Consider the following 27,599-nt stretch of genomic DNA (forward strand, 5'->3'; position numbering starts at 1 on the left):
GCCAACAAAGATGAAGACAAAACATATAGCATTTGATGAGTAGGTTCTCCGATATTAGGAATAAGCACTTAGTTGTGCTCCATTTTATTGTCGGCAAATTTCCTAGTGGTGGTACCGACAGGCTAATACGCAGGCTAATAGCTTATACAGGCTAATAGCTAATACGCAGCTCATATACGTTCTAGTTTATCGGTTGCCGGCTTTATTACGGCTAATCCTTCCTGCGCTGTTACGCGTGACTTGATGTGTTGCTTAAATTTTTTAAATCTTTGTGTCTGCAGGTCGGTCACTTGGCTAGACCACACTGAACCTCCTCCACCTGAATGTGGAGATACCGTAAGTGCTTAAAAAGCCGATGATTCTCTTTATCCCTGGCAAAATGTTATGTTGTTTTCATACTTCCATACATGTGCAGCTTTCCCGCTCATGGCAGTCCTTTCAACAGTGATTACTCTGCAATTTTTTAGCGAAATAAAAACTTCTTTTGCGCAGCTAATATTTGGGGTGAATACGTGCTTTGTGCACAGCTTCAAGTCGCGCACGTTGCGCGACTGGGTTCCTGAGCCATGGGAACTATCCCAAAGACATGCATGGGGAGTTAGATTTGACAGCGAATTACACAAAAAAATATTCAGAAACCTGAAATCTTCTTTTAGCGTTTTATTCTTAACGTTGACTTCTAGCTTTATGCCAAATATCGTTTTCGTGAAGTGGTTTTTCTAGGTTCCCGAGAGGTTGTAATTTTGTGCGAGAAAGCTGGGTATTCCTATGGTCGCAATATTTATTTAATTATTTCAGATACCTCAAACACCCCAATGGATGGAGTTTTACATGGGGGGTGCTGAAGCACAAAAATGTACAGAACCACAAGAAAAAACGGACAAGCAATCGCGAGGACAACGGGCATAACAAACATTCTTCATTTGCGAAGGGTTCGCGAGCCTGACCCCGCGAGCCGAAGTGACGCTGACACCAAAGGAACAGACATCACCGGTTTATTCCGGGATCGCGAAACAAAAGTTACTTGAGTAGCAACATCAGCTCGTAACACATACCGTATTGTAAACAACGCAGCACTAAAAAAACGCACTGCACCGATTGTGGCGAAAAACAATACGGCGCTTCGCTCTACACGCACGACAACGTTCGAGTCCTTGTACTAAGCCACTCCGTGTGCGCCCACCACATGTGGTGGTTAGTCCGAGCTGGCCAGGGGTTGTGGGTCCGATTGTCTGCCCCTTGCTGCTCCCATCCTGGCCCCGCTGCCGCCAAGCTGTTCCGTCCTAGTCACCCTTAGCGCACCACCGAGAGAAGTCGTCTGACCAGTCGGGGCCGCTGGGCACCTGTTCCGGGCTTGGTACGCACCACACGTGTTCCCTTTCCGCTCCCTGTTTATCGTACGAACACGCACAGGGTTCATGACGCACAGGGGCCGACGCCCGTATCTGTGTTTGTCGCACGTTCACTGCGCTGACACCACAACGCGCACCATCCGTAGTAGCTGCGACCCTACACTCTCCCTCTCCCAAGACCAGACAACTCCAAAGTTGTCCGGACAGCATCCAGGGGCTGCAGCCGAGGAAGCCTGCCCCTTCGGGTTCGGGGGGAATGCTGGTTTGATGGAGTTGTCCGCTCGAATACTGTTGCTGTACCGTTAAACGGCTAGCGCCTCCTGGAACATAACGTTAACTTCTTCGCCAGAGGTTCTTTCATGATATGCCTGAAGGTCACCATCGCTTACTGGACCGATTTCGCATCCTTCGTGCAGGTTATGAAGGCGATAAATCAGCCGAGGTGTGCGCTTTGTCACCTTGTTAGGGCCTTCCCTGCAAAAGAATCGTTGGTCATTAAGGGTAACACACGAGATCCCTATAGAAGGCAAGCGTGAAAGGGGGGCAGCAAATTAGATGAGCAAATGAGATCCAGAAGTTTTAAGAGGTAAATTGGATGCAGTTCGGCCAGGACTGGGATGATTGGAGATTATTGGGGGAGGCCTCTTCCCTGCTACATCCACGATTCGCCTGCCCTCCTTGAGAGCCTCGTTCACACAGCTGCGAAGGTCTTTGCGCATACTTGACATAAGTGCGACGGAGCACTTCGACCTGATCATTGAAGGAGTGTTCAATAGGAAAACACAAATGTCGGCCGAAAAGCAATGCTGCTGGTGTAAAGGCGGGTGGAGTGGTTGACCATAGTCAGCGTACCAAACACCATTTTGGAGAGGCGAGCATCCTAGTCTTTGCGGCGTTCAGTGAAGCGCTCCAGCATCATTCTCAAATTTCTGTTCACGCGTTCTGTTACATTTGCTTGTGGATGGCACTGAAGTAGTCTTCTTTTGTACTACTTTTAGAACAGAACAAGTGTTCTCGACGTTCTTGCTTGTGAAGTACGACGCATTGACCGTTTTTAGCTCTTCCGGGACTCGAAAGCGCAAAAAAGTATAGAACAGCTTGTCCCAGATCGACTTAGAACCAAATTTATGTAAGGAGTACCACTTTACCCACTTTGAGGAATGAACTGTGATGACGAGGAGGTAGTGATTGCCATTCACAGATCGTGGGTATGGACCCATCACATCGTACAGCACGATTAGCCAGGGAAAGCGGCTCTGGACAGAATTCATGAGACCCAGCCAGTTACCATTTCTTTGCGTCAAAGGCTGGCAAACCGGGCACATGTGCGCGTACTTTATAACCTCAATTCTCATGCAAGGCCGTCAGACAACACGACAAACCTTATTGAACGTTTCCTGTCCGTTACTATGACCTGCTGAGGTAGCGTCGTGGTAGTATTCTAAAAATACTCTCCTTGTGCTCTTTCGTACGAACACCCAGAAGGGATGCTCACCGCTGTCTGTGTCTGCGCTTAAAATGTAACTCAGTAGCAATCTGTCCTGACTTCCGATGTAGCAGTCATATTTCGGTGCCCGTACCACTGTAGCGTCGTCGGTCTCTGCAGCCGTAAGTGACTGCTGGATGTGTTTGTACTGCTTGTCAGTCTGCTGCCCTTCTATCATATGCTGGCGACTTACCAGGGTTCCCCAGTCTTCTTCAGGCGTTCTAACCACCGCGAAGACCTGTAATCCTGGTTGCTTTTGTGCTCGTACGGGTGCACGATAAAGAGCGTTCGCGCTTTTGTTGCTGGTTCCCTTCTTGAATTACACTTTGTAGTGAAAATTTCGCAGGATTAGGGGCCGCCCTACCAGGCAACCTGCAGGGTTCTGAAGCCGTGAAAACCATGACAGGCATTGGTAGTCGGTCTGTATCGTGAAATATGCGCCAACCGAGTATATGTTAAACTTTTCGAGGCAAAAACTACGGCGAGACACCCCTTCTCCGTCAACAAATAGTTTTGTTCAGCAGCTGACAGAAAACGGCTGGCGAAAGCCAGGCTGTAAAGTTTGGTGCGATGTTCGTGTAGCAAAACAGCCTCTATGCCGTACTCGCCTGCATCGGTTTGAACAACATAACGGCGGTTCAGAGATGGCAACCACATGGGTGTGGTGTTGGCGATAGCTCGTGACAGAGCGGGAAACTCCCGCTCCACCAAAGCCGCTCTAGACCACCTGGCGCCCTTCTTTAGCAGATGATGAAGAGGCCGAGCCAAGTCCACACAGTTTGGAATGAAGTTCCTGCAGAAGCCGACCATACCCATGAAGCGCTACATACTTTTGACGTTCTCTGGTTTCGGGAACTGCAAGATCAACTTGAGCTTCTCCTGGATGAGCGGCACTGAACCGCGCTCTACAACAAATACCTCGAGCTCGATCCTGATGTCAGCCAGAGGCGAGGTTTACTGTACCTTGCGAGAGTTTACTGGAAGGCCTGCGTTCGGCATGCTCTGAAACATAGCCTGTAAATGAACAACGCGATCCTCAAGGTTGTTTGAAAATACAACCACATCGTCCATGTACGCCATCGCGTCATTGAACTTGGCACCCTGAGCACGATGTCCATCATATGCTGGAACGTTGCGGAGGAATATGACAAACCGAACGCCAACCTGACGAATTCACGCAGCCCTCTTGTGCAAGTAAATGCCATTTTGTCGATATCCTTTTTAGCGACCGGTATCTGTAGGAATCCTCTACTACAGTCGAGTATGGTGAATATTTCTGCCGAGCCTTACGCGTACATAACCACATCAACAAATGGAAAGGGATGAGATTATCTCTTGGTCATCACGTTTAGGCGTCTGTTGCCTTCTCTAGGCGAGCACTACCATCGGTTTTATCGGCCAACACAACTGGAAATGACCAAGCGGTTTTGATGGACTCACCGGCTACCGTATTCACCACGTCATGCAGGGTTCCGCCCAGCTGTGGTGGTTTGTGGATGCTCAAGAGCCGGGCGTTCACAAATGTAGTTGGTCTGGAATGTTTGCTCTGCGTCAGCCTCCGCCGTGTGGGTCAAGTTTTCCGCTGGGGTTTTAGCGGCTTTGGTGGTTGCCGGTCCATGCACTGTTGCGGCCCCGGGTGCGTACACTGGTTTATACGGCAATGTGATGAGTCTGGCCGCAATTGCTAGCAGCGTCTCTCCCTCGCTTGCGCCAGGGTTTGTGTACCGCACGCTACTGGGTGGTAGGACGACAAGAATACCAGTGAGCGGTCGTCTGCGCCCGTTGGCTGCATTGCGATAGGGCTACATTGTGTTTCTGGGCTCGACAAGGTTAAGGCGCCGGAGGTGTCCGTCTGGTATACAGTCCCTTGTCACCTATCGGTGTCGCTCGATTCGGGAGATGCAGGCAGGAATTCCTTGACGTCAGAACGGATTGATAAGCAAGGTTAGCCAAGATCTCCGCTTTTGGAGCTACTGCCCCTGGTCGGCCTAACCCAAAGGCTTTACCCAAGAAGGGTCCTAATCGCTGGGGTAAGTCACCACTCGAAAACAATCACCCACAGTGGCACTTCACCGCTGCGGTGAGTCAGGGCGGCAACCATCTCATAGGTGGCGCCGCCCCGCTTTGGAGGCTTGACACCGAAATCTCTCCCTCTTTTGGGCCGTATTCTTGGGGTTAGTTTACCTGTACGGCTTTCGCGCGATGGGGCCACAGGGCTTGGGTCAGCCGTGGCTTGATCTCATCCGCGATCCCTCAGTTGCCGAATGCCGTTCGGTGGTACAACTTCTGGCTTGCCGCTCGAATTGCTGGGGTAGCAAGTTGTCGAGGTGGAGTCAATGAACGGAGTCTGCTCATAGTGCCGCGACCGTGCCGTTGTGGCAACGTTCCTCGGCTGGTTTCTCCTGGCGAGTGCATGGCTTGTCCCCATCAGGATGCCTCCAAATAGGTCTGTAATGAGCAGGCCGCTTTTAATACACTGCTGCCTGCAAGGAAGCCTCAATGGCCAAAACATCTTGAGGAAGGTCGTGAAAGCCGGAGAGCTGCCGGAAGTCGAGGTATGGCCGGAATCTTGGATGGTACTGGCGGATCGCCCCGGTGACCTTTTCTATTTCGGGCACATCCTGTTCCCCATGCTGTTACGAACCCACTATTCAGCATGCATATTCCAACAGCCTTTCGGTTCCACCTTGATTAAGTGCACACAGTTCATGCTTGATCCGGTATTTGAATCAAGGTTACGAATTCTTGGTTGAAGCGTCACGTAAAGTCCGGCATGTTTTCACGTGGTTTGTGAAGTCGTCTACAAGCCACTCATGATGACCGGAACGACACTGGCCGGATGCTGGTAATCAGTGTGTCATGGGAAAATGTCATGGCGTGTTCCCAATCAGACTACTCGTAAAAAAATAAAATACCTCTTTTTTGTCAGCATGACCTGTGCACACCATTCTTGTCGGCAAACTTGCGTATCTAACCTTTATTCGTCCACAGCTAGAATTAGCGTGAGCAATCTGGTCCCCTCACCAAAACTACCTACTCGTCAAGCTGGAACGTATTCAAAACATGGCCGCAAGATTTATTACACGAAAGCATGACCGTCATCTTAGCGTTACACAAATCAAACAAGAGTTATCCCTTCAGCCGCTAGATATAGATCGCGCTACTATGTAGATATAGATCGCTAGATATAGATCGCGCTACATAGATCGCGCTACTATGCCTTTTCCATGAATACATAGTTTGCATTACACCTAATTTGCTTCCTCTTAACGCTCTAGTACGTACATGACGACGCCTTCATAATAGTCATAGTTTTACGCGCAATTTTGGCAAGGCGCTTGCTTTTAATTTATCGGCATTGCCTCGAGCAATATAGAACTGGAGTGATCTCCCTGACCAAATTGCAACCATACTTAGTCAAGATAGCTTTATCGAAAACCTGCACCGACATTTTTCCTTATATGTGTGTAATGATGAATTGGCAGAAAAATATTGTTACGGTTTATCGATGTTTTCCCCTTGTACCCGAGTGTTTTTTATCTTTTAGATTCCACAAAAACCGTGTGCGTTTGTAATATTTGTTTGTTAGAAACGTGTATGACGTGTTTCATTTACGTCTGCAAGCTGATTACTCAAACTTTATCTTGTGTACTTGTTTTTTCTTCTGTTTCCCCACTATTTTTTCAATGTTCTTTGAAAAACGTAACCCCCCTTAATCAATGCTCTTCAATGGGCGGGTAAGGTATAATAAATAAATAAATGGAACGCGAACATGATACAGTGAGCCAGAAGGGGCAAAATTGAAAAATACTGTTTGTAGGATTCATACAATGGCACGCTAATAATATGTTTGGAAATCAGCTTTTCCCAACTTTGCTCTTATAACCAAGCGACGCGTCATTTTGGCTTGCCTGGAATGAAATCGCACTTTTTGTGTGTTCAGGTTCATATTTTACTTTGCGAGTTTCTTTTAATGGCAATAGAACGTTGGTATGACAAAATGTAGCTGCTGCAACGCGCTACAGTAACAACTTCTATCGTTGGTGTATGGCGCTCGGGTGAACGATTCCTCGGCACTCTTCAGTTTTGCTGCATCGAGCGCAAGAAGATGCTTTTCGAACTCGCGATTCGCTTCGCGCAACTGCGCCATCAATTCGAGAATTGGCTGCGTGCTATCTGATACCGGCTCCCACTGCGCAGTACTACCAGAGCACAGTGTTAGCGAACGTTGGTTTGGAACTGAATGCGGTTGGGCCATTGTAGCATGTCGAACTAGTATTCCGCTTATTGTATGGCAGGGTCGTTCTTGCCTCATGTTCATAACCTAGCCCAGAATACAACTAGTGTAAGTGAAAGAACGGTCTTAACAGTGGGCGCCTAGGGGCAGTTTGAGATCTGCAGTAAGCGCAAACATCAGCGGCGAGTCCTTCACAAAATTGGTGGCGTCGGCTCCAATCGATTGAACGCGTGCGTCGTTCGCTGTGCGCGTCCTGCGTGCGGTAGATGGCAGGTTCTGGGCATATAGGGAAGTTCACACAGTTGGCACGGCTGGTTTCTGGTGGGCCTCCGCCCAAGATAGCATCTCTCACTGAGGTTGCTGCATGAACTGGGTTAAACGTCAAAACAAAACACACCAAATAGCAGCCGTAGCCATCCTAGGCGGACGTAATCATCGCGGGTTGTGTGAGGGGTCGAAAAGAAAAAAATTCAGGGGGATATCCGCGTTTAGCTCTTAAGTTTTATTACGCGATATCTTTACCTCGTCGTAAGGAGAGAACTTCGAAGGGAGCTGCTTGATACCGCCATTCATGCTTTCCGACGGCTGAAGCTTAACCTTACAAAACCAGCAACAACGGCTTTGTGTGCGAGAAGAATCTTCACTGTGTAGAAGCGGCAATTGACGAAACCAAGTATTCCTTCTGTCTTCTGCGCGGCATTACAATTGTCAGCAAGCCTACGAGCCTTCCTTCTCCTTTCCACATTCGCTTTTAGGCAGCTACGCCCGATTACAGCCTCAGGCGCGAGTCCTCTTTTGGGTGCGCAGACCTACTTCCAGGTTGACGGAGAGACTGACTTCCGTGGCCGCTTCATGAGGACGTCTGGTAGCAAACAGTTAGCCTTTACGGAATGTCGCCGAATGAGCCCAGTAACGGTATCACGCCAACAGTGGCTCATCGGCACAAGCACCAACGGCGGGGAACGTACTCACTGCGTAGATGCGACACTCGATGAATCACCACGCACCATTTCGGTAAAAACATCTACCGTAGCATCACTTTCCTACTTCCCATTCTACAGTAAACCTTCCAATCCGGCAGCGTCAGTCGTAGTTTCCGGTTCGCAGCGATGAGGTATTTCCTTTGACACTTTGTGAGCACGATTGGTAGCAGATGGCTGGTGCGCACGGCTTCACATCTCTTGTGGCGGATTCCGCGCGAACCCTGTACAGTCTTCACGCAGAGTGTGCCAAACGGTGCTTATAACACCATCAAACCTGTGTTGACTTGTTATATGCCTCTAAAATTTTATCAATTGACAACCATCCTTTTAAACCTGTTTGTACTGATACATCCACATCACAGCTCTTTTTAGGTCACCCATCCATTTCTGTTCCTTTCTCGCAGAGTGTGAGGGACGAGGTGACTATTCATGAGGTATCCTTTTGAGACACATTTAGATCATCTCACACTGGCCTTGTAGCACCATGGCATCTTTGTCCTGTGTAATGCAACTTGTCTTTCTTAACATACAGCAAGAACAGGACACCAAGAATTGGGGTTTTGCAGCATTTCATGTACCTGCAGGATAAATACAAACCTGCGGAGTTTTTAAGTGAGGCATCTAAAACATTTACTGAGGTGTCTTGTGCTGCGCATGTACCCTATTTTAAAGCACATTGAACCATGAATATAAATACAAGTATTTTTACGGCAGAAGCATATGGTATTTTCTGGTTGTAAGTCACATAGTGGAACACTATATTCCTAAATCCATTATCTATACAAATTCGCTCAGCGTGGCCCGTGTCGTAATCTTGTCGTGAAATTAATAATGCTGGCGTTTTCTTCAAATGTTGGGGCGACTGTGTGTTGGACGCCAGGCCACTCTGGCATCGGCGGAAATTAATGGCGAATGGAATGGCAGCCAGTGCTGCACTACGAAACACAATAAACACAACAAAACTACCTTGCACAGACTTCAAGCCAAACTACACGTCGTGGGGATTGCGGATCCCCACCTTTTTTCCCATCTCTCTAGGCCCGCCACGGAGGCGAGAGGGGAGAGTTCAACCGACTGTAGATGTCCGGAAAGCTGCCAGACGAATGGCTACATTTGATTGTGAAGCCCATTCCGAAGCCACGAAAGCCTCCTAACACTCTTGCAAACCTTAGGCCGGTGTCTCTCACGTCATGCCTGTGCAAGATCATGGAAAGCATGGTGAATGGCCGCCTGATTTGGTGGCTACAAGACAACCGAAAATTGGCCCCCACCCAGTATGGCTTCCGACCTGGTTTAACCACACAGTACATCATGCTTCACTTAGAAAGCGACGTTCTCGACGCAAGGTCTCCATTCCCGCGCATTGTTGCAGGAGTCGATGTGAGGAAGGCTTTTGATGCCACACCTCGCACCTGCATCATGGAAGTGGTGAAAGAAATGGGAATCAGAGGGCGTATGCATAATTTTATTGCTGCCTTCCTTAAAGATCAGACATTTCCAGTTGAAATCAAAATATAGCTTAGCACAACCGAATACAACCGGGTGGGAGTTCCCCAAGGCTCCGTCATATCCCCCACTATCTTTAATATTGTTATCATAGGCCCCCCACAACAACTAGCTTGCATACCCGGTATTGAACATGCAATCTACGCGGACGACGTCACACTATGGACAAAAGTATGATCTCTGGAAGAACAAAAAATAGCCCTCCAAGCCGCCGTAGACGCCATTGACGTCTATACAAAGAAAGACGGCCTGTCAACAGCCCCCGAAAAGACAGAATTTGTCGTTATACATGAAGGCAGGCGTTCGCAATCGAAGACTGCGGAGAAAGAGGGGATCCAGCTACAACTTCGACAGAGTTCAGTACAGCGGAAAACCGTAATCCGCATTCTCAGAATGTTTTTGGACGAGGCATGCACATCCAACACGTGGCACGCACGCAAAATTAGAACAATAAAGCAGGTCAGGCACATCTTCCGTCGGATCACAAATCGAGCACGGGGAGTAAAAGACCGAGAACTGCGCCACTTTATCCAAGCATTCGTCCACTCGCGAATACTGTACGGGGCACCGTATCATTCCCTAACGAAAACACAACTTCTTATCCTAGAGCGCCTGAACAACGAAGCTCATGGGATTGGAACCGGCCTTCCGAGATACACTCCCATAGATGCTCTCAACAGCTAAAGCATAATAAATACTGTGTCGGATCTCATCGAGGTACAAATACACACGCAAGTCGCCCGGTTGCAGTCGACATAAGCAGGGAGGGATAGACTGGCGAGGCTTGGACACAACATAAGTGCACTTCCCCCATTACCTCAACAGTCACAGCCATGGGAATGCATTTCCCTGGCAGATGCCAAGCCCTTACCGCGGAACATGGGAAATAATCAAGCAGCCAGAAGATGGGCATGCGCAAAACGTCACGGGAAGTGGCTTCGTTGTCTAAAAGACCACTCCCCCGGAGGTGAAAAAAGTCACGCCTTCTATACCGATGCGGCATGTATCATGTACCTTCCCAACTTCGCCACAGTTCGGGTTATTGAGGACGGCACAACAAGGGGACGCAAACTTCACATCACAAAAGAACCGGGACACAGCACCAGGGCAGAACTTCCCGCCATATTGGATTTAATCAAGCGCCTGAGCTTTCAGCGCAGTTCAGAAGACCTTAGTCTGAAGCACATCAATCATCTCTTTACGGACTCACAGGAAGGGTAGAGGGCCTGTGACGACGCTCGCAAACGTGCACTCTAGTCAGCCACCTTCGTCAGTACATGAGCGGGTTCCGAACCTTGGGCCACGACTTTACAGTTCACGGGATACCTGGCCACTCGGGCATACCGGGTAACGAAAAGACAAACCGACTAGTGCGCGCTCTATTAGAATCCGCGAAATCGGGACGCCCCAGTTCGGAGGAAGACATCGAGCACGAAACAGAGATGCCACCAACAACTTACGACCCAAGAGAAGCTATCGTTCAAGCTAAGAAGTATCGCCGGGAATACTTAACGAGCGCACACAACCCTTTGGGCATCCATCCTCTTCCTGGCCATGTCTTTAGTCGTCGGCAGCAAGTTACTATCCGCCAAGTTCAGTCGGGCACACTCTTACCCCATTCCTACTGCAGCGTTTCCGTAGACCCAAAACGCCGGTTCATCCCGTCACAGCTTCAGCTCGTGTGATACATGCCTAGTTCGAGCGGACCTGGAGCATCTGCTTTGGGCCTGTCCGCTCTACTCACTGCCCCGGACTCAATCCCTGGACACTCTGCGGCCCGAGGTACGCCCCACCTCCCTGCGAGCTTGGGCCTGGTAGGACTCATCTACCCCAATTGCGACCGCCGTCGAGCTCTGGCGGGCATTGGACGAGTTGCTTCTGGATCCAGCTGCTCCGCCCACTGGCGCCAGGCTACTCGCCCTCGGGCATACCGCCTGAGGGGCACACCAGAAGACCTCCGCAATGGATAGTGGCGCCGTGGGCCCCCGATGCGCAACTGCCCAGGACCTGGTTTGTTCATATTTCATCCCCTTAAGGGTTTTTCTTTTTTTTTTCATTTAACAGCAGCCCCCCAGGGGCAATTCAAGTGAAATAAAGACGTCAAAAAACAACAACTCTTCGCGGCTGCGCCCTTCCCCCTCAGGGAGGATGCCCGTGAGAGCGGGCGGGGGGGTGCGGGGGTGCGGCCGAACCCCTCACGGGACAGGTTTTGCCCGGAAGTTCCGGTGGCCTTGTCCGGGGCGGCCGGCTGAAGGAGGGTCTCTGGATGCAAACCACCATCGGGAGCGGCCGTACATACGACTTGCTCTTTTTGGCCTTCCTTTGTCCGCCCTTGCGCCTGTTTCTCCCGTCCTGGATGAGGTGGTCTTGGCGGTGTAGAGCGACGCGCCCGACGTCCCCTTATTGAGTGCAATAAACGTCGGAGTGGGCGAATTCTGTGTGCCGTGTTCCTTGCTGTTCGCTGCAGCTACGCCAAGTTGGTGACCCGTGGCGGTGTTCAGCGGAGCAAGCCTTGCGGCTGAATCTCTAGGATCGAGCTAGGCCGCCGTAAGAACCTTGGTCCCCACATTTTTCGCACCCGTATGTGGGGCTCGTCTTTAAGTGAATTCGAGGTTCGCTAGCTCCGAGGAACATGGCACAGGATTATGAGTTGGTGGATTTGATGCTGTTGCCGACCTTTGTGATCATGCCCGGGAGGTCCCGCGATGCTCTGCATCAACAGCGCCCACCGCAGCCGCAGGAGCGGCTCGGGTCGCCCTTCTCCACTGCCCCTACGCAACCGCGAGTGCGGCTTGCGCAGCGACGATAATTTCGGAAAGTTCCCAATTACGCGAGCGCTCTACGTCAGGTAACGCCGCGCGTTCAACCCCCATGCGCCGGGCCTACGCGGATGCTGGGGCTCGCGCTCCAACGAGAATTTCGGAAAGTTCCGAATACCGCGAGCACTGTACGTCAGGTGACACCGCGCTTTCAACCACCATGCGCCGGGCCTACGCAGAAGCTGAAGGCCCATGCGGCGCGCCTCTCGTGCAAGTGAGCACGCAGGCGCCCGTAAGCGAAGGAATGACTGCAGATGCAGCGTCCATTGCGAACGCTCTCGCTAGCGCCACGCAGCTAATGTTGCAGGCGGCGCGCTCACCCGCTCCCAGGGGGCAGTTACTGACGCCGACGTATACCGCTTACAGCGATCAAGTGAGCGCGAACGCTTTCCTGCTGACTCTGAGCCGTTAAGAGCAGGCGACCGGCATCAGCGAGAGCGAGGTGCTGCACAGAGTTCTGCCCGCAGCCCTAGTCGACCATGCCGCCCGGGGGTACCGAGTGATAGGCCATACGGCCCGCACAATGGATGACTTCCGAACGATGTTCAGGGATGAATTCCTACCCATCGACTACCTCCCGCAGATGCGTATAGAGTTGGAAATGTGCACCAAAGCTCCGGACGAATCGATGATCGACTATGTGCGTGCGATGCAGGAGCATTACGAGTACGCCGACCCCGATGCCCCGAACTCGGAGCGGGTCGATCAGGTCGTCAGGAAATGCCACCCCCCCCCCCATTGCCTTGTACTTGAAGAACTGCAGGTGCAGGGATCTCAACGAGCTGGCGTCAAAAACTCGCCGTGTGCAAGCAGCAATTGCGGCTGTTGCTGCAATCGGCCACCGTCGCCTCCGGTGAAACAATGGAACCAAGCTGTGCTTGGCGCGGCGTTACGGGCAGCGGACGACTCGAGGATGGCTCTACGTTGATACCTAACCAGCGAGAAACGCTAGGTCTCGGGGACCGGGCGCTGGACCCCCACTCGTATGGGTTGCGCAACGCGGAGGCCATACGGCCTGAGGTCCTGCTAGCGCCGTGCGCAGTGCACACCACAAACCGGTCAGGCGACCGGCCGGCGAACGCACGCCCAAGTGGGCTTCCCTACACGGCATCGGCGCCGCCGCAGCTGCCTGCACCGGCTCACAACTCGCCCCCGGAGAACCGGATGCGGCCAGCTGGCCATGGAGCGTACGAACAGCTTCGAACGGCGCACCAAGCAGCACGAAATTCTGTTCGCTGTTTCAAGTGTGGCCTAGTTGGCCACATGATGCGAATCTGCCCAGGTGGGCAGGGAAGCGCTGCGGGCCGCCAGTGAAGCCGCCGGCAGCAGATCAACGCGCCCGATAGGAAAACATCACCACGCCCGCCGCATTCATAGTCGGAGTTCCCACCAGCGCGCCTTCGCCCTTTCTCGACCTCGCAATGGTTGGGTGGAGTGTTAAGGCACTGCTGGACACCGGGGCGAGCACTTCACTGGTAGGGGACGAGGTCGTTTCTCATCTCGAACGCAAAGCCATTCGGCTGCGCGCGCGGAAGTTGCCGCGGTGACGTACGCCTCGTCGTGCGTTGCAGTCAGGGTTTACGGCGAATGCGTTTCGTCCACCTGCCCGGACTGATGGTCCCAGTCATTCTGGGGAGAGACTTTATGCCAAGGTTGGACTGGTCGTGGACATCGGTAACGGAGAATATTGGGATGGCCCGTTTACGCCGCTAAAGCCGTTCGCCGAGCCGCCGCCTGCAGCGAGGTCGCTCTGTGGGTGCGCGCCGAAACGTCCCGCGCGCCAAGGGAAGCAAATGCTTCAGGCGCCGCCGATAGCTGGTGCGCGCAGCACCCTCCGAGCTTGGTTGTTGCTGCTGCCGGCACGGTTGATTTCTTCTGCCCCGCCAGCTCTCCAGCCCGAAATAGGAGCGACGAGTTAGGCGCGCTTCCAGCACGTGCTAGTGAGGTGACAGCGGCGCAGCGTAACCGCGTCGTTTACGTCGGCAACGGAGGCAATCGGGAGGGCCCTTTTATGCCGCTAAAACCGTTTTCCGAGCCGCCGCCCGTAGCGAAGTCGCTGCATGGGTGCGCTGCCGAAACGTTCCTCGCACTGCAGAAACAAAAGCTTCAGCCGCTGCCGGTAGCCGGTAGCAACCTCCGGTAGCAGCTGCCGGTAGAAACCTCCGGGCTCGGTTGTTGCTGCTGCCGCGGCTGCTTTCTTCTGCGCTGCGCGCCTTCCACCCCGAGGTCAGGGCGAGGGATTGGGCGCGCTCCTAGCAAGTGCTAGCGAGCTGACAGCAGCGCAGCATGACCGCGACTTGTCGTTGTTAGGTGACTCCAGCGAGATATTCACTGAGCAAGCAGGTTGCACAAGGTTGTTGCAGCACTGCATAGACACCAGCGATGCCCAACCATGGAAATGCAATCCCCGGCCCGTCAGCCCCGCCAAGACGCCGGCAACTGATGAGGCGCTGGAGCAACTGCTGAAAGCAGGCATTATCCGCCGCTTGACAATCCCTTGTGGATTCCGAGTGGTGCTCGTTCGAAAGAAGGAAGGTAGCTGGCGTTTATGCGTCGACTATCGGCGGCTGGATGAGGTCACTAAAAAGGATGCGTACCCCGAGCGTTGACGAAATCGTCGCGAATCTCGGTGGCGCAAAATGCTTCTCCATTTTGGAGCAGCAAGGGGTACCTTCAGGTCAAGATTCGTCCCAGCGATGAATGCAAGACAGCATTCGCTTGCTATCGGGGGCTGTATGAGTTTGTACGTATTCCCTTCGGTTTGTGCGGAAGTCCGAGCACATTCCGAGCACATCAGTCCGAGCCTGATCGACCGGGTGCTCGGTGAGGCAAAGTGGCAGGATGCCCTCGCCTATTTGGACGACATTTTCGTCTACTCCCGCACCTTCGAGGAGCACCTATGCCACCTGAGAGACGTCGTGGGAAGACTCAGGGCGGCTGGCATAACCATCAATCCTGCGAGGCGCAAATATACGGCGTTCAAGTGAGCCTGCTCGGCTATCGGATCGAACGTGGTCAGGTGTCCCCCGATCCCGAGAAACACTGGGCGATCTTGGAGTTTCCCACGCCGAAGGATGTCGCCGGAGTTCGGCGCTTCCTAGAGATAATCAGCTACTACCGCCAGTTTATCCCCGCTTGCGTGCTCCTGCAAGCACCCTTGACAACGTTGTTGAGGAAATTTGCCCCTTGGGAGTTGGGAAAGGAGCAGGAGAGCAGCATACGCCAACTGGCGAAAGCTGTTGCAGACACCTGATCGCGGAAACTGCCGGATCTGAACAGGTCATTGGTGATCCAAACGGACGCGAGTGACCTCGGCGTAGGGGCAGTGCTCCTCCAGGTGGATGGAGAACAACTGCGACGCGTGCCTTTTGCGAGCCATGCGCTGACACTGGCAGAGCGAAACTACTCGTTCACCGAGAAGGAGTGGCTGGCCATAATCTACGCAATTCGAAAGTTCGAGATGTACTTACAGGGGGTCAAATTCACGATCGAGACTGATCACATGGCCCTCACATGGCTTTCCCGCTTCCGTGGGCCCAGCGGGAGGCTCGGGCGAAAGGCCTTGACATTGCAACGCTTCGAAGTTGAAGTTCGCTACCGCAAAGGCGCCACGAATGTGGTTGCGGACGCGCTGTCACGGGCGCCCGTGGACGACACCCAACGTGCCGCAGAGGCCGAGGAGGATACTAAAGGTCAGCGACCCTTCTCAGCGCGGGAAGAGCGCTGAACGCGGGAGGACCCAAGTTTCGTAAACTCAGCGCACTTGCATCTCGTCGGGGGAGGACTTCCGCTAGAGGTTGCCTTCTGTCGGGAATAGCTAGTCGAGGCTCAGCAGGAGGATTTGTTTTGTCGGGAGATGATCGCCAGTCTTAGTGAAGAGACCGACACGCAGGCAAATCGAATACCGGAGAATGACGGGCACCGGGAAGCGGCTGGTATTGCGGCTGGCGCAGGCTCTACGTAGCTGGTATTGCTGCGAGCGAACTGGAAAGTTACCTGCTTGACGCCGACGGGGCTCTGCAGAAATAGGTGCCCGTCAAATATGACTGAAGTGAGTGTTTTAGAGCCGTTATCCTGAGCAAGCTCAAGTGTGCTGCATTGCAGCACTACAATGATGCAGACGGCCACGGTAGCGCGCCAAATACATGGCGGAAGCGTTGTCGGTATGCTACCTGGCCCGGTTGGAAGGCACAAGTCTGTAGGTACGTACGCACATGCGACGTCTGCCAAGCGCGCAAACCGCGAGGCGGTAAGGCGCCGGGCTTGCTTTAGCCTATCGTGAGCACGAAGTCATAAGAGGTGCTGGCGTGCGATCTGATGGGCCCGCCTCCGCGCAGCAAGAGAGGATACAAGTTTGTACTCGTGGTGACATGCCACTAGAGTGGGATCGGTGAACTCAATTCGCTGCGCAAGCGACAGCACAGGAGGTCCTGCAAAAGCTGTCAGAGTTGTTCTGTCGCTAAGGATTTCCGGAGCGGCTGATTACGGACAACGCCACGTATTTCACATCAAGGTTGTTTTGGGAAGCGTGCGCGGCAATGGGTGTCAGGCAGCAAACGACATCGTGCTATCACCCCCAGTCTAACGTGACGGAGCGCCGAAATCGAGACGTAAAGCCACTGCTTGGGGCATATGCCCGGCGGCAACAACACTGGAACGAGCACTTTAGCTCGATCTCCTTCGCCGTGCACACAAGCGTGAATCGGTGCACGGGCTTCACGTCTGCATTCCTGATGTTCGGCAGGGGGCTGAACACACCGACGGACACGGGTCTGGCCAGGAGGTCGACCGCCGTCCCCGCGAAAGCAGCAGATGCTGCTTACGGGCGGCGCTTGCGCGAGCGTTTGGCAGAAGCCATCAAGGGGGCGAACCGCAGGCGCGGCAAGGCCAGGGTCGACCAAAAGGTGCCCTACGACCGAGCTGATTGAGACGTTGCGTACCAAGTGAGCGACACTGTGTTGAAACGTAACCACGCACTGAGTGTTCCCAGCGCGGGGTTCGCGGCCGGTCTCGCACCCAAGTGGGTAGGACCGTTCCTAGTCGCCGAGAAGATCTCGCCGCTGAATTGGAAGCTGAAAGACCCCAGGTCTGGTCGAATGAGCGGCCCCATTCACGTGGGCGAGCTGAAGTAGTACTTTCCAATGGGATAAACTGCGTGACGCTCCCACTTCGGACTCGCGAAGTCGGGAGCTCGAGGGACGTGTGGAAGGAAGGTTCTCGACGCATCGCTACAACACCCGCCACCGGCGAGTTCGCTGATCGAGTCGCCGCCCTCCAGCGGACAGGAGGGGTTGCCAGAGGAAGCTCCTCGAGGCGGACCAATGGAACGCACAGCCTACGCCGTGGGGTCCGGCAATGGGTTGCGCGGGGTGAGTCCAGAGGGCGCCCGCCGTCACGAAGCCACTGCTGGCGCTCCCACTTCGGGCTCGCGAGGTCACGAGCTCAAGAGAGGAGGTGTGGAAGGAAGCTTCCCGACGCACCGCCAAAACACCTGCAATCGGCGAGGTCGCTGACCGGGTGGGCCACCGTCTCCGGAGGGTTCAAGCCAGCGCGCCCAGGGTTCGAGCGACCCTTCAACTACGACGCCACCACACCACGCCAGGCCTGCTGAGAGCCAGCTGAGCCAGCCCCCACCTCGGGGAGAACGAGAGCCCAGCTGCATGTCAAAACAGCAGCCCGCTGCCCGTACAGCTAGTGAGCTGCGCGGCGGGCCGGCTCCCGCGGTCAGCTGATCGTGCCCCCTCCACGTTGGCGGAGGCGCACGCCCTAGGGGCGCCGAGCGAAAGCCGTCGTCGGTGCTTGGCTAGCCAGCCACCTGGGAGGCAGCACCACGAACGCACCTCCAGCTCAGATCCGGTCATCAGAGGTCGTGACTGCTGAACCCGTAAGCTGCGGAAGCCACCGGTAATGCGGCAGGCAAGCCCACCGTCGTCGCCGGGAAAACCGCTGCGGGAAGTGACCGTCTGGGAGCAGCCTGCTTGCCGGGCCCTGTTGTCCACCGGCCCAGCCTACTTCACCTTCGGGACCTGCGGACCTTGGGCCTGCCGACAGTGCACGCGGCCAGCCTTGTGCGCAGACTGATGAAATCAGGTCAACCGGCGGTTTGTGGCGAACTATCTGGTGGCAGTTTGGTGGAACGTGGACGTTGTCGCCATTGCGCATGTTCTGGATTGGAATTTCTTGAACTCTCTCGAGAGGTGTGCCAGGCAGCGAGACAAACGCTGAGGTCATCGTTCGCCGGAGCCCTCGAGATCGAGGGGCTTTGGTCAAAGGGGGGAAGAATGTGGGGATTGCGGAGCTCCGCCATCTTTCCTATCTCTCTCGGCCCTCCGCAGAGGCGAGAGGGCCGGTACCTCTCTCTTCGCGGCTGCGCGCTTTCTCCCTCCGGGAGGATGCTCCTGCGAGCGGGGGGGCGTGGCCGAACCCCTCTCGTGACAGGTTTTCACCGGAAGTTCCGGCGGCCTGCTCCGGCGCGGCCAACGGAAGGAGGCTATTTGGATACGAACCATATTTGGGAGCGGGCGTAAGTACGACTCGCTCCTTATGGCCTTTCTTTGTCCGCCCTCGCGCCTGTTTCTCCCTTCCTGGCTAAGGTGGTCTTGGCGGTGTAGAGCGACGCGCCCGATGTGTCCTATTGCAGTGCAATAAGCGTTGGAGTGGGAATTCTGTGTCCTGTGTTCCTTGATTTTTCGCTGCCGCTACGCCAAGATGGCTATCCGCGGCGGCGTTCAGCGGAGCTAGCCTTGCGGCCGATTCTCGAGGATCTAGCTAGGCCGCCGTAAGAACCCTTGGTCCCCCAACGTAATAATAACAATAATATTAATAATAATAATAACAATAATAATAATAATATTAAAACCAAACTTGGGACAATACACTACTGACTCAAACAACAGGCACATTGAAGCTACCTTAGCTAGGGTACGGATAGGCCATACACATGTGACACACTCGCACCTTTTCACGGGATCTCCAACACCCTTCTGTAGCAGGTGTGAGGAGGGCCTATCCGTGATACACATCCTCATTCAATGCAAAGCACTCGACATTAAACGACGCAAACACTTTAGAGAACTCTGCAGACACCATATTCCATTTTATCTCTCATACTTTTTAAGAGACGATACCATGTTTTCTGTTGAGCGCATGTTTAAGATTCTTTCAGAAGTTCACTTGTTACAGTTCACCTCATACCACCCGTAGTTTTACCCCTGGTCCTATACATCAGCCACGTTATTGATCTTTTAACTACTATTCGTCTTCATCCTGGACCTGTACACCAGTCCTGCTCATAATCTTAATTTGAGTGATTTTATTCGTGTTCCTACTAACCAATTTTAGTATTCACCTATTCATCAAAACACTTCCTTGGCACTGTTTGCCCTAGTCGGCCTAGCGCCATTAACATTCATACATGATTATCAATTTCCTGTACCGTAAAGTGTTATTGCTTTTGACGTTTCGATTGATTGATTGCTTGTAGGGATTTCCTTGCCGTGGTAGAGGGATCCGCTTTAATTTTAACCAACTGGAGATTTTAAACGTGCACCGAAATACGCCCACCTCCGTGGGCGTATTAAAATCCGCGAAGGTGGGGCCAGTTTTGTAGCAATCCCCTACGAATGGTAGTAACTACTTTGCTGCATGTATCATGGAGCTATAAGGGGATGTTCGACGATGTGTTTTTACACGGGTAGCTTTTCTTCTGTTGCTGATGTTTTGAAGAGCGAATTCTGCTTGAACGTTGAATTGTGGGAGCGGTCTATTAACCACGGAACATCACCAAGCCTCAAGGTAGTAAAGAGCCACCGATAGCTTTGTCAATGTTTGTGACTATGTCGTGATGAGGACGATGATGACCGTGCGTCTTATCTTACGTTTGTCTGAAACATTGATCTTAGCCTATAATTCGACAGGTTTTTTGTGCCATGCTGATACCAAAGCTGACATCGTGCTTGATAATACCAACCAGCTCACAGCATAAATAGTTGATTCACCGATGAAGTGTTGTATACAAAAACGCAATTTGCATATAAGCATTTGTTTTGTATACTCTTACGTTCTTAGATGCGACGCTCAGAGCATCTGTTGTCGGCGGCCCTGTCCTTCCTGCGTGCGTTCGTTGTTGTCCGCGTGCGTCTGTTGTTGTCCGCAGCCACTCTCCCCCTCTCCTCTCAAATAGCGAACACTCTCTCGCGAGGGGCACTGGATTGGATTCGATCGGATTGGCTTGGCTTGGCTTGGCTTGGCTTGACTTGGATTTGATTGGATTTGGATTGGATTGGAATAAAGTGGATTGTGTTGGATTGTGTTGCGTCATAGCCGCAGCACTCTCTTTCTCTCCGCGGTCTCCTCTCCTTCGGGCGCGCTGCGCATATAACGAGTGTGCCGCTCTCCGGCGGCCTTTCGGTCGACGGTTGCTCTCCGCGTGCGCTTGAACCCCTCTCAGCGTCGCATCACACCAGGGTTCCCGCGAGGGGAGGAGGGCCTAAATTTTTCAGTATCAATTACGGTGTGCTATTCTGAACTCTACCATCGTGCCTGATTTGTATGTTCCTGCGGCAGTTGCCACAAAATGCTGGGAGCTCTGTACCAAACTGCTGCACATACTTTGTGTGTGCGGTTTTGATTAAGAGGTTTTTATTGGGTCTTCGCTACGCTTGTCCCTTGTGGTAGCAAGCTCCGCTGACTGCTAAGCTCACCTGCCCGCCATCCTTCCGAAAGTTTCTATTTTCTGCTGATCTGTTTATTTGATTAAGATGCAGGTATAGCATGTTCAGATTATTAAGGGTAACGATGTTCTGGACAATAAGGGTAACAGTGGATCCCTAGGGAAGGTGAGCGTTGCAGGGGGCGGCAGAAAGTTAGATGGGCAGATGAGATCAAGAAGTTTGCGGGGATAAATTGGTCACAGTTGGCACAGGACCGAGGTAATTGGAGCATAATGGGAGAGGCCTTTGCCCTGCAGTGGGCGTAGATAGGCTGATGATGATGATGCTGATGATGATAGCATGTTCGTTGGATCGGCCTCGAGTCTTTTTCTGTTCTGGAGATCTATGCTCGACAAAAATTTATTGGCGATCATTGGCCTTCACTACAAGTTATAACAATCGCGATTTAATTTTTCACTAGCTGTCTTGGTGATGTTCCCGCTTTCATTCTCTTTGATGTAGTCTTCAGTGCGCACACCGCAAATCCTCACAAACCAAGGCCGGTTCCCGCGGCGAGTCATCGTGACATTCTGGACTCATGAATCAAAAATAAAAAAACTTAAAGAAATGCACCAGAAATAGACATTAAAGCCGTTCCACTCAATGTGAAAGCTGTCGGAAGTGCAGAGCTGTGACTCTCCATGACCTGTAGCACCGTATTATCCTCAGTGCTACCACATAATGCAATTACTTTCCTCATATGCTGGGCTCGCGCGCCCCTGCATAAAACTGTGCCAGCGGTAGTTCTCTTCTTTTTGTGTTTGCTTTTCTTCCCGCACATGAAGGCATTGCACTGCCACTTTTTTCGCTTAGTATCGTAAAAACCAAACCAACGAGCGTTCCCAACTAAATGAATGCGGGCGCTGCCGGTTAAGAACGTATATTTTGTCTCAAATGTACCTGCACTTTTTAGTGCGCTAAACAACACAGAGATGTATAACGGGACCAGTGGTTAACGATTCGAACGCTTATGACTACACAAACCGCTTGGCTTTCTAAGCCTATGGGCTACGCCAAGTCGACGACGTAACTGCGTGTTTCTTTACTTTGGCCCAAAGATCGGGCTACGACGACAAGGTGTGAACACCTTAAAGGAGTACTGACACGAAATTTTCGTGTTACGTTTTTTTCGCTGCTATGCATGCCTACCAGCCCACTAATCATAGAATGACAGATTAGACGGTCGAGCGCAGCGTAAAAATTCATTTACGGCGTCGTTTATTCGTGCCAGTTTCGGTTTCGACTGAAAAACGCCGAGCGCCTGCCATAACAGGATGTATCACATGACGTGACCATTCTTGCTGCATCGCTGCCTCTCTGGAAGCGCGCGCGAGCGAGCGCACCCGCGCGCCCAGACCGGCCGAGGTCTTCGCCGTCCACACAGGCCCGGGCAACATGACGTCAGTCCGAAAACCATGACGTGTACACACGCCCGAGCAGCGCGCGCCAACCAAAGCCAGCGCGTCGGCTTTGTCACGGGAGCCCCGACGTCGACAGTTTGGGGCAAGTAGCACATAGTAGAGAGTTTTAGCTAACCGTGTTCGACGGTCCGCTCCGGTATCTGCGGCACACTCAGCGCAACCGGAGCCAATGCCGTTCGTGGCCAAGCGTGCCACGCATGCGCAATGATGCTCCCGCTTGCTATTAGAGCGGAGCGGACCGTGAAAAACGGTGAGCTAAAACTCGCTAATGTCATGCCGGCCCGCTCTGGGCTTTCTTGTGCGGGCAAAGATTAAAATGAATTTTAAATATGTTTCGCTGAACTGTTGCTGTTGAAACTTGCTGGGAGATATCTCCTGATAAAAAGGAATTGTTTTACATAGTTATCACAGCTTTAAAAGTTCGTGTCAGTACTCCTTTAAGTTCTCTGAACTTACAAGCACAACACAAGAAGCCAAAAACTGGCTGTACCCTTCACTTGTACTCCTGCAAAGATCCTTGTGAAGAAGCGTTAAGCAGATCACCCGAAGACCAATGCTTCTTAAATCGGTCATTTTCGGTTGCAAATAAATGGGATAAATGGGTGTCGTATTGTTAAAGGCCTTTGCAACTTTCGGCGTTTTCTCTCACCCAGTACCAATCGTGCGGTTGTAGAAACCTACTGCCTCATTCCACCGATTAAATTGCGAAAAACATCGTCATTGCTTCTGTTCTTGATTGCTTGCACGAGCACTGTGGGGGCTCCAAGTCTTCTCAGATATACCATCTCCAACCAGACCCCTCACCACGTAGGCAATTCTCCTGAATAAGTCGTACTTTTGTGGTTGCCACAAGCTTAATGAGACATTCTTCGTAGGTATTCTCCAATCACACTGTTGCTGGGAAGCCGATACAAAAATGATGATGATGATGATGGTAGCATTTTTATTGCGCACGGCAAACTGGGGCTAAGAGCGCCAAAAAGCAATGGTTAGCTAGCAGAGATTAAAAAAGTTAATACTGCCAGAAACTGAAATCAGAACCTGAAAACAGATCAAGGCAATGTCGGCGGCTCGTGTAGAAGGGCAGGTTATGGTTATGAATGACACAAAAAGAGATTTAGAAATGTACCCCCTGATATATACTGAAAAACGCGTTTAGCCCAAACCATTGCTTCGTCGCCTAAAAAGCGTGATGGGTGAAGTGGGATTGGTAGTCTGTAGATTTCTGAGATGCGTGCATCGTCTGGTGTGGAGAAAGTCACACGTTATTTATTATGTTAACTATGGGTAGGCCTCCTCCAAACATGCTGCACAGGAGTCTTGACCACCCAGTCAGCAACCGTGAATGTGTTATGTAAGTCTTGCCTGTCCTAAGGCTAGCTAAGGCTACTTCCCTGTGTCCGCCTTGTTTGCCTGTTACGTATCTACCTAAGCGTGGCTTTATAGTGTGGAATTCTTTTTATGTTTGTGTTTCCTGTGTATGCTGCCACAAGCCAGTGTCAACTCTTGGACGGCTCATACATCGACCTAAAGAAGAGCCACGAAAAGAAAAATCCCAAGGGGTCGTCTGCAAAATTTCTTGCGCACAATGCCCCGCTAGTTATGTTTGGGAGACCATGAACTTCCCAAAACGCCTCCGCCAACATAAAAACGACGTTCGCAAGTCCGACACTCAGCGCAGTGCATTGGCCCAGCACTGCGAAAAAGGATTAATTTGACGGCGCGCAGGCGATTGGCACCGAAACCAATTACTCACAAAGATTACTCCTTGAGTCCTGGCACATACAAGGGAACCGGCAAAGCCTGAATGGATCGCTCAGAGTCCTTCCCACCATCTACGTCCACGGCCTACGACGCGCAAGGACAATATTCCAGTAAGAAAAAAGAAAAAGAAGACACCAATATAACCGCTGCTTCTTGTCGTACACAGTCACCCCTGATGAAGCAGCCGAGTTGGCTCCGAAACTTTGGTACCGCTTTTAATAAATGCCCTTGGTTGGTGTATTTGCCTCTTTGAGAAATCTTGCTGTATCCCGACTTTTCTGTTCAAACATTTACGCTTCCTGTTGACGGAATCGAATCTGGAAAGGCGACGCGAATCCGTATAAGCCATTCCGGCGCTTTTAATTCGTTATTCCGGATTTTTAAAATTAAATCACATTTAAAAAAAACTGTGAAAAAATTAGCACAGTCAAAATTAGGCGGCGCATTGTCATTTTCAATTTTTGAAGCACTTTTATAAGTCCCATTCATGACAGTCACTAAAAAAGGAAACCTTGGCCTTTTGCACATTTAAACATTGCCTTATGCTTTATACAAATTACTGTCTTGTCGCCCTCGCATCCACATTAGCGTGAAGTAAGACCATGCGTGCAAGCCAAGTGCTGTGAAAGTTCTAACAACAAGAACGAATTGAAGTGAAAACGGTTCTTGTTATCCACACATAGAAACCGTAAACCTCTATATTACAGCAGTAAACACATGATAGTAGTCCCCTAGAAGACGTCCCGGAAAAAGAAAACCGCCAATCATAAAGAAAAACATGATCCGTATTATTGGCTCGTGCACATAGAGCAATTAACTCTCCAAAGTACAAAGAATCCCCATTTTCCTTGCAGGTTTTCAGTGTCTGTGTACCCGTATTACATGGCTCTTGTATTGCTCCCATTAACCCTTGGGTTTGAAAACCCTTTGTTCTGGGCCTTAAAAGTAAACGGCTCTGTACAACAGTATACAAAACAACACGTGTCACAAACACCCTCAGGCATCTTTCCACGTGGCTGGGAACTCAAGTGTTCAAAGGAAACAGTAATAATTATAATTTTAATGCCATTACAACTTCTTTCAAATATATCCAGAATATTTACCGGTCGTGCTACTCAAAGATACAACAATATCAGACAGTTTCAAGTTTCATCGGCTGGACTGTTCCGCAATCATTAGATGGAGCAAGTCAGTTGGACCTCATTATTTTTGTAAAAATAACACGGGATGATCTTAATAAAATCTGTGAGTGATGACTTCAGGGTACGATTGTCGTTGCAGCAGCAACTGAAATACAAAAACATCTACAGATTGGTCTCCAAAAATAATATTTCTTATTTATTTCGAGCTACACACATAAGCATCGACATTCTCAACAAAAGTTAATTCTCTATCTTTCATATCTTTTCCGTACAATTGTATTCTGTACCCCAAACGTCACATTTTGTTAGCTGCTTCTTTCGCGGATACCACTCCCAAGGCCATTGTACAAAATTGGACTGCGCGACGAATAAATTGGATGAATGGACGATTAATGGACAGTAAACGGACTGCGCGAGTTTTGAATTGGTGCTAAACTGAGTGTTTTTATTAAGATTTTCCCACGAAAACGCTTATTATTCACTGTGCTTATTTTTCAGTGCAGTGTAACCGGCGAAGGCGATGAATGTCCACCAGGTTGTCCTTGCATGTATCCAGGCGATGGACCACAAAGACGATGCGTCAACAAAACTACTTTCAAGGAACAGCCACGAATGCTCTTGTGAAGAGCGCATACAACCAATCTCTTTATATTTGCTTCAAGATGTTCGCGAAAAAAATAAAGAAAAAACATTTTACTTTATAACGAAGCTTTTAGGACCGCCATCACATTGTTTTTGTGAGCGTTAGTAATGGTACTACGAATTTCGGTTGAGGTGAGTAAAGGCCCATTGAACGTAGAACCTTCATACGGTATTCAAACGGCGTTCAGTGTGAACGTATGCGTCAGCGAAACGGCTTTCCGATTTACTGGTAAATATACCGAGTAGTACATCCCCGCAGATGGGTAATTTATAGGCCTTGGTCAGTATATCTTTAATTATGGCCAAATTTCTGAGTATGCGCTTTGATGACGTTACTAGTGTGTGGCACCCCTTGAAAAATGGTTGCTGATTTTCTGCTGATATTTCGTTGAGTTGTGATTCATTAAACGAAAATTCCACAGAAACTCAATGCTGATTGAAAGTTTATATAGTGAAAACTCAACAGAATTTTCGTTGTGGTCTGCACAATGATTTCTATGCTGCGAAGTTTCTGCTTAATTTTAGTTGTATTGTCGTGCCCCATAGTAATTATATGTAGGCACCATATATCATATACCTGCCTCTTACGCATGAACAAACATGAGCATTAAAACTACTACGCACTGTCCTAGATGAATCAGCAGAAGCATGTTTTTGCGCAGTGCAAGTGTATTTATAAGTTGAGTTTTACAATGGATTTCCATTTTGTATAGGTAGCGAGTTTTCATAATGCAACTCTATGCGCTTTTTCATAACAGGTATGTATATCCTGCCGGAAAGATGGCGACAATATTCATACATGTATGATATTTTGACCATTTCAATGACATGTCTTATATATCACGGAGTTCAACGACATTCGAATAACGTTTATCTTTTGTTTTTGACATCACAAGAATTCAACGACATTTCGTAGCCCTCAAAAATCGTAACAGTCCAATATAAAAAGATTTCAATGACTTGCCGAATAAGCATAACGACATGTCCTTGACTATATAAGAACTTTTAGGGGGTATCAATATACTGCAAGATCTTAAATCTCCGATATCGTAGGGAGTCATAAAAACATGTCGAAAAAGATCAACATTTTTATGATAGAAAGATTTGATAGATATATCTATGATAGAGAGAAGGTCAAAGAAACTCTACCGTATGTCTTGCAGGTGATCTTACCGCAATTGCGATCTCGCAAAAATCAGCCCGGCATTTAGTGCTTTGTGTAACATGCCGGACAATATATATTCGGCCTTGTCAGCACAGGCCTCATGCATACTAGGCGATACAGCAGAAGATAAAGTACAGGTCAATCTCTGATGATTTGAATTCCCAGTTTATTGTAACAAACTATAATTCATGTTTACCCTGCTGTTTTATAAATGTTTCTACAGTCTGCATAAGTCAATTTCATCTATTGAGTTAAGCCATTGTTTTCGCTTGTCACATTAGAAACTTTCTAGTGTTTCACCACCAACAGCCAAACATGTGTGCATATATCACTAAACAGAGCGTCTGTGCCTGTCACAGGCGCTAGACATA

At 50.7% G+C, this 27,599-nt stretch overlaps 1 long non-coding RNA gene across 1 annotated transcript in view; it reads left to right on the forward strand.

Annotated features, from left to right (window-relative positions):
• Window positions 1-26,395, forward strand: part of LOC144165090 (uncharacterized) — a 49,511-nt gene extending 23,116 nt beyond the window's left edge. The window contains exons 2-3 of the long non-coding RNA XR_013321353.1: window positions 282-336; window positions 25,920-26,395. This is a non-coding gene — a long non-coding RNA (uncharacterized LOC144165090). The remainder of the gene's footprint in view (window positions 1-281; window positions 337-25,919) is intronic.
• The last annotated feature ends 1,204 nt before the right edge of the window (window positions 26,396-27,599 follow it).

The sequence above is a fragment of the Haemaphysalis longicornis genome, unplaced genomic scaffold (assembly GCF_048455015.1).
Source record: "Haemaphysalis longicornis isolate Haplotype H1 unplaced genomic scaffold, Haemaphysalis longicornis Haplotype H1 scaffold_14, whole genome shotgun sequence".
In the NCBI taxonomy this organism is placed as follows: domain Eukaryota; kingdom Metazoa; phylum Arthropoda; class Arachnida; order Ixodida; family Ixodidae; genus Haemaphysalis; species Haemaphysalis longicornis.